General features: G+C 40.7%; 1 pseudogene; it reads left to right on the forward strand.

Moving 5' to 3' along the window:
- The window catches only part of LOC139561571 (saxiphilin-like), a 35,796-nt pseudogene extending 35,100 nt beyond the window's left edge, over positions 1–696 (forward strand).
- Positions 697–7,802: the final 7,106 nt, after the last annotated feature.

Consider the following 7,802-nt stretch of genomic DNA (forward strand, 5'->3'; position numbering starts at 1 on the left):
TCAAAAAAGTAGCAGGACTTCAATATTTAGACAGGAAGTACCTAGGTTGCATCTGAAATGGAACCCTATTCCGTATAAACTACTTCTGAATATGGCACATAGTGGACGCACCCCAAGATTCCAGAATGTATGTCCAGAAATGTATATTGTCCTGCAATGTTATGGTCACATTACAATGTATGTTACCTGTGTCCAGATGCTATGATACGACCCAAGAACCCATGTGAGGATGCCAGAGATGCCGCTTTAAATGGCTCAATTGGAGCCTAAGTCCCCACGTGTGACGACAATGGACAATACACCCCCGAGCAATGTTGGGGCTCTACAGGTTAACACTGGTGCACACGCACGCACAAAATTCTCAATTCAGTTGAATGTGATAATTCAATGTGTTTATATTGTATATGCAACATGTCTTTCTGGTAGGTTACTGTTGGTGTGTGACCAGTACCGGACAGAAGATCCCGGGTACTGAGACTCCACCAGGCACTGCTATCAACTGTTCCACCAAGGTGTGTGTATATACATACTCTTTCACTAAATGTTACTACTTTGCAGCTGGTTATTGATGTGTATTTTTTGTTGTCTAATTATAGATGAAAGGTGTTGGAAGTGAGATGTAGAAGACTGACAGTTGTCTTTACTGTACTACAGGAACTGATTCACATTCAATACATGAAGAAATCCTGATATTAACCTGTCTAGGATGAGAGTGGCGCTAGCGGCACTCCCCCCCCACCCCCACTGAAAAACCAGTGCCGCGAAATTCAAAAAAAATATTTTTTTTAAATATTTAACTTTCACACATTAAAGTCCAATACAGCTAATGAAAGACACAGATCTTGTGAATCCAGTCAACATGTCCGATTTTTTAAATGTTTTACAGGGAAGACACAATATGTAAAGATGTACACATTAGCACCTAAAAACACATTAGCATAATCCACCATCTTTTATTTGTCCACCAACACCAGTAGCTATCACCAATTCGGCTAAACTAAGATATTTATAGCCCCTAACCAAGAAAAAAACTAATCAGATGACAGTCTGATAACATATTTATGGTATGGGATAGGTTTTGTTAGAAAAAAGTGCATATTTCAGGTAGATGGCATCGGTTACAATTGCACCCACCGTCACAAATGGAATAGACAAACTACTTAGAGCAACGTGTTTACCTACTTACTAATCATCAAACATTTCGTAAAAATACACAGCATACATGAATCGAAAGACACAGATCCTGTGAATACAGACAATATTTCAGATTTTCTAAGTGTCTTACAGCGAAAACACAATAAATCGTTATATTAGCATAGCACATAGCACATAGCAGCCCAGCATTGATTCTAGCCAAAGTGAGCGATAAAAGTAAACATCGCCAAAATATATTAATTTTTTCACTAACCTTCTCAGAATTCTTCAGATGACACTCCTGTAACATCATATTACACAATCCATATAGAGTTTGATCGAAAATGTTTATATTTAGCCACCAAAATCATGGTTAGACAATGTGAAATGTAGCTCAGCTGGTCAGAAAAAGTCTGTGCGCCACTTAGACAGTGATCTACTCTTATACATAAATACTCATAAACGTGACTAAAAAATATAGGGTGGACAGGGATTGATAGACAATTTAATTCTTAATACAATCGCGGAATTACATTTTTTAAATTATCCTTACTTTTCAATACAGCTTGCGCCAAGCGAAGCTACGTCAAAAAACATGGCGTCCTAAGCCACTAAAATGTTTCGACAGAAACACGATTTATCATAATAAAAATGTCCTACCTTGAGCTGTTCTTCCATCAGTATCTTGGGCAAAGGATCCTTTCTTGGGAGAAATCGTCTTTTGGTGGAAAGCTGTCCTCTTGCCATGTGGAAATGCCAACTGCGTTCGGGATGAACTGGAAGCGTGCCCAGCAATTCACAGCTTTTCAGAAATAAATGTCCCAAAATCGCACTAAACGGATATAAATTGCTATAAAACGCTTTAAATTAACTACCTTATGATGTTTTTAACTCCCATAACGAGTAGAAACATGACCCGAGTAATATTACTCCCTCCACTAATGCTTGGAACAGGTGCGGGTCGGTGCCCTCTATGCGCATGACGCAGCTCCAAAAGAATGATTAGCCTCAGGGCTTTTTAATTTATAGTGCCTGTGAACGCGCAATCGACACGATTCAAATCGTCATCACGTAAAGACATCCAGGGGAAGACGTAAGCAGTGTCCGTATAGTCATAGCAATAACAGTGGCCTTTTAACTGACTCCAGACCAGTGGCCAAAATTTCTGGAATCTGACTCCATGTCAGGGAAATTGCTGTAGAATGGGCTCTGTTCCACTTAGAGACAAAATTTCAACTCCTATAGAAACTATAGACTGTTTTCTATCCAATAATAATAATAATATGCATATTGTACGATCAAGAACTTTGTGGGAAGCCGTTTCAAAAAATTACACGATTAGCATAAATAGCCACAACAGCGCCCTCATCCCCAACAGGTTAAACTGTTGTTTTACTTACTTTATTGTTGGTGTGATATGCTGAACAATTTATCTGAACCAGTTCATTTCTGGGAAGTGGAGGAAGGAGTAGGACTGTTATGGTGACTGTATTACAACCACACCGGCAGTTACAGGACATTACCATGTAGTAATTAGGCTTCTCCAAGCTCTGATGCAGGTGATGGTCATTAGTCGTCTACCACACTTGCTAACTGCCTGGTACTCAGCACTCTATTGTCCCTCTAATCACTCTGACATCAACTCTTATTGGTGGAAATCAGAAAGATTGACATCCAAGAAGGGGTTGCGGGGTTTAGTCACGTGCACAGGCAAGGCCTTTTTATGCTTATGGCTCTTGGGTCCATGAAATGGGGCATCAGCCTACTCGGTGACACCCACAGAACGCAACTGAAAGAGTTTACAAATATTAGCATCCTAACTCTGATTGCAGGACTTGGACTGTGGAATCAAATCAGTCAGTATTTCTTGTGTGGATATCTCTTCATATATTAAATGTAGTTATGGCAGCTTTGGTCCTCCATCGACATGTCATTCCTATATATATATATATATATATATATATATATACACACACACACGGGAGTTCAGCTGAGTCCACAATCAGAACCATGCTACTCTGAGGCTGAAGACTTGTTCCAGGCCACAGAGGGATGAAAGACCCCTTTACTGAGTCTACAGCTTCACATTTCACTAAATCATTCTATTGTTTGCTTCATGCATTATATCATCCTGTAAAATAAAATACATGCTCGTCATCTTTACATGAGTAAATGTTGAATTAGAACTTGTAGGATGACTTGATGTAAGATAATTCATTTCTCCTGGTTTTGTTACATGTTGATGCCGTCTGATCTTTTAGGGCCAGACTGATCTATTCATCTTCAGGGTACTTCATGTTCATGACAATATTTGGAGGCAGGGAGGAAACTTGCCTGAACAGGGTCAGTACAGTATTAGCTAGCTAGAATGTATGGGTGCCTCACATCGTTGCCCTCTGTGAACAGGACATCCAAGAAGTTAAATGAATTACTTTAGTGGGGTAAGTAAATTTTCAGCCTATAATTTGATAACTAGTTAATTTTATAACTAAAACACACACCACATAGCATTCGGGCAGGTAACATTCTCCTGGCATTTCTCCAAACAGATGTCAAAGTAAAGCTCTCTCTCTCTCACACACACACACACACATCAAGGATGGAGTGACACAGTGTGGTGCTTAATAAAGACACACAGAGCCTGCAATGGCATTACCATTATCTCTAGGCTGTGCCGAGTTCAACGAGATGCCCCGCTTGACCGTAGCTCGCTTAGTCTGAGCGCAGCAACCGTGAAAAAAAGTAGGCCCATAATGAAGCCAGGACCTAAATTTCAAATGCTTTTGGGTGACAGCGAGAGAACCGTTAGGGTTAGAAGCACAATTGGATGTCAGGAACGTTACTGAGGTCCTCCAGATCTGTGCAAACCTTGACCGTGTGGCATTAACCCTTAACAGTGAAAACAGATTTTTTTCATCTCACAGTTTACAATGACATCTCTCCCCTTAGGAATACATTGCCTGCTCCTCTGAATTCAACCTGAAGCCTATGTGGGTTATGAATGCCTTATGAACCTGTCTTCGATGACAATCCATCAGGCCACTATGAGGTCTACCTAGGTCGATTCTAAGCTCCCTGGAGCAACCGGAAGTGGTTAGAATCAAATTGCCATATCCAACCTGCAGTTTGAGAGAAATAGTGCATTCAACCCTGTGTAAATCAGTCAGTTCTTAATGTAAAGACTTAAAACTCAGGATTCTGTAAAAGCCTACCCCAATGAGGATGTGTTTACTTTTAGCTTCCTGTGCCAACCGGAAGTGCCATAATTGGGGTCAAAGGGGCAGTTTTGAAGGGTTAAAAAAGTCAGATCTTTCCAAAAATGCATATGTGTGATTGGGCAACCCTCATGAACTGTAAATCAGTCATTCATCCCATCAGATTTCCAAGAAAAAGTAACACTAACACACACACAGCAAGGATGGAGTGAGACAGTTGGGGGCTTAGAGACACACAGAGCCTGCAATAGTTACCTTTGTTCAAACTATCAAAGAACCATCAGACCTAGAGCTCTGAAACTTTAGAAACCTGTTATAGAGCTCAAGTCGATAGTGCACTGTGAGTTATGTGGCTCTAGAAGGTTCTCAGATCGAGAAACAGCCTCGTACATTTGCAATAACTTCAATTCATTTTGACCATTACGAAAATGACGACATTTAGAAAAGTACCAGAGTCACAAGACTAGGTGCATTGAAACCGCCTCGGCCCATAGAGACGGACCCCAACGTTTCTGTCCGATAGCTCATTCAAGGACCCCGTAGCAACGCCCGGAAAATGTGGATTTTCAGCAGCAATTATGGTCTCTGCTTGGGCTCCAAATGACCTATCGAGCCGAAACATGGGATTCGAGGTCGCCTCAGCTAGGCCCACACATAATGTCAGAACTGGACCCGCAGCTAGATAGTAACTACGTGTTATATGTTTTTATAATGGTTAAAACAGAAGGCACTGTGAATTTTGGGCCTGCTCTGAAATATCTGATAGTTGGCTTCTAAATGAGTTTGTAAAAGTGAGTGTGGTGTCAGTTTATATAAGTTTGGTGTAAGAATGATATCAAATGGACTGATGGACGGTGACTTGCTGGCTGCTCGAAACGTTTGACCCAAGTTAAACAATTTAAAGGCAATGCTACCAAATACTAATTGAGTGTATGTAAACTTCTGATCCACTGGGAATGTGATGAAAGAAATAAAAGCTGAAATAAATAATTATCTGACATTTCACATTCTTAAAAGAAAGTGGTGATCCTAACTGACTTAAGAAAGGGAATTTTCACAATGATTAAATATCAGGAATTGTGAAAAACCGAGTATAAATGTATTTGGCTAAGGTGTATGTCAACTTCTGACTTCAATTGTATGTCCTGTGGAGAAGTTCATATTTTATTTACCTAGGCATGTCATTTAAGAACAAATTCTTATTTACAATGACAGCCTACTGGGGAAACAGTGGGTTAACTACCTTGTTCAGGGGTAGAACGACAGATTTTTACCTTGTCGGCTGAGAGATTCGATCCAGCAATATTTTGATACTGGCCCAACACTCTAACCACTAGGCTACCTGCCACCCCACATACAGTGGTTGTATTTTAATGTCGGGCTATAGGGAAGATAGGTCTTGTGCAGATGTTCATATTGAAACATGTATTTATCAATGTTTTGTTCCCAACTTAATTTGTTAACCCTTCCAGTTCCGAATCACCACCTCCACTAGCTAGTATCTCTGTTAATCACTCCAGTTCAGCATCACCACCTCCACTAACTAGTATATCTGTTAATCACTCCAGTTCAGCATCACCACCTCCACTAACTAGTATATCCGTTAATCCCTCCAGTTCAGAATCACCACCTCCACTAGCTAGTATCTCTGTTAATCCCTCCAGTTCAGCATCACCACCTCCACTAGCTAGTATCTCTGTTAATTCCTCCAGTTCAGAATCACCACTTCCACTAGCTAGTATCTCTGTTAATCCCTCCAGTTCAGAATCACCACCTCCACTAGCAAGTATCTCTGTTAATCCCTCCAGTTCAGCATCACCACCTCCACTAGCTAGTATCTCTGTTAATCCCTCCAGTTCAGAATCACCACCTCCACTAGCTAGTATCTCTGTTAATTCCTCCAGTTCAGAATCACCACTTCCACTAGCTAGTATCTCTGTTAATCCCTCCACTTCAGCATCACCACCTCCACTAGACAGTAGGTCTACTAGTGAGTCAGACTCAGCGGGCGAGGGAGATGGGAAGCTGGGAAAGTGCATCCACTAACCAAGTGCTTGGAGCAGGTTCAATTTGCAGTTCAATAACAAGCAAATCTATTACCCCTGGCTTGTCATGCAGAATTCAAAGCTGGGCTGTACAACATGCAAAAAGGTAGGGAGCTTTGGTCTAGAAACAACCCTCTAACTCTTCTCTCCCCTCCCCTCTCTCTCTTCTCTCCCCTCCCCTCTCTCTCTTCTCTCCCCTCTTCTCCTCCACACATTTGTCTCATATCTTATTTTCTTGTACCACGTCACTTCAGACTTCATCCATCTATTCCATTGTCCTGTTCTTCCAGAAATACAGAAAGTCACCTTGATGACAAGGTTTGGTGAAAGAGAGGCTTGACCCTCACAAAGAAAAGGCACGCTAGCTATTCACCCTCTCCCACCTTCTCTCCTCCTCACAAAGGAATGCTGCTGGTCCTACAACATATTTCTCCTCCAATACTTCAGCCTTAAGACATTGACCCATCACCTCTCCTCCTTCCCTCTCCTCTTCTCATCACCCCCCTCTCCTAACAACACATCCCTGGTCCTACTACATATCTCCCTTCCAGCCCTTCAGCCTTAAGACATTGACCCTTCACCTCACCTGTAATAGAATGAATAGAATGAAGACGTTGTAGAATTCGTTCCTTGCTGGCAGCCTTACAAGGTGTGATGTTAGGAATATCTATTTTTTTGATGCATATTAGAAGCCTGGATAATACAAGTTACATTAAGTTTTCTTCGATAGGTCCATTATGTCGTTTGGTGTATGACTGGACTCATTTCAGATAGATAGTCAAGTTATAGATCTGTCATTCCCATGGGAAGTGAGTCAATAAGTTGTAGATCTATTCTATGTGCACTATGGTCTCTCTAATCTTAATCTTTGACATTTTTCATTATTGGAAATATACTTTACAGTGGTTTAGATTGTACAGTGATTCTCTACATGTTACATTGATTGTTGTGTCACATCAACTGAAATCAGGAGGATATTTAAGAATCTTAGAAACCATGGAAATGGAACCAGGAAATGGCAGAGATAAATATGACATATAATGCCATTAGAGGCAACTATTTATGTATTGCTTAGTTTACTAAACTCTTTAAGTAATTACCTCCTTACAACATTTCAAATTAAATCACACTGTGAGATTATGAGGTTTATGGTATTTTTAGGGACTTTGCACAATACTTTTGTGCTACGATCATGTGAAACCTTCCTACAAACTTCTGCTAACATTAGTCACCGCTACCCGAGAATGATTGGGAGTGGTGGGGCAGGCTGTGCCTGTACTCCTCTCCTTTTCTTGCATTTTCAACGGTCTGAAGGGTGCTGGAAAATATTATCTTGTTAATGCAAAGACCAGGAAACTCTGGAAAACAATAAGAGTTGATTCTTTATATTTATTGTAAAATACAGTTA

The sequence above is a fragment of the Salvelinus alpinus genome, chromosome 31 (genome assembly GCF_045679555.1).
Source record: "Salvelinus alpinus chromosome 31, SLU_Salpinus.1, whole genome shotgun sequence".
Taxonomy (NCBI): domain Eukaryota; kingdom Metazoa; phylum Chordata; class Actinopteri; order Salmoniformes; family Salmonidae; genus Salvelinus; species Salvelinus alpinus.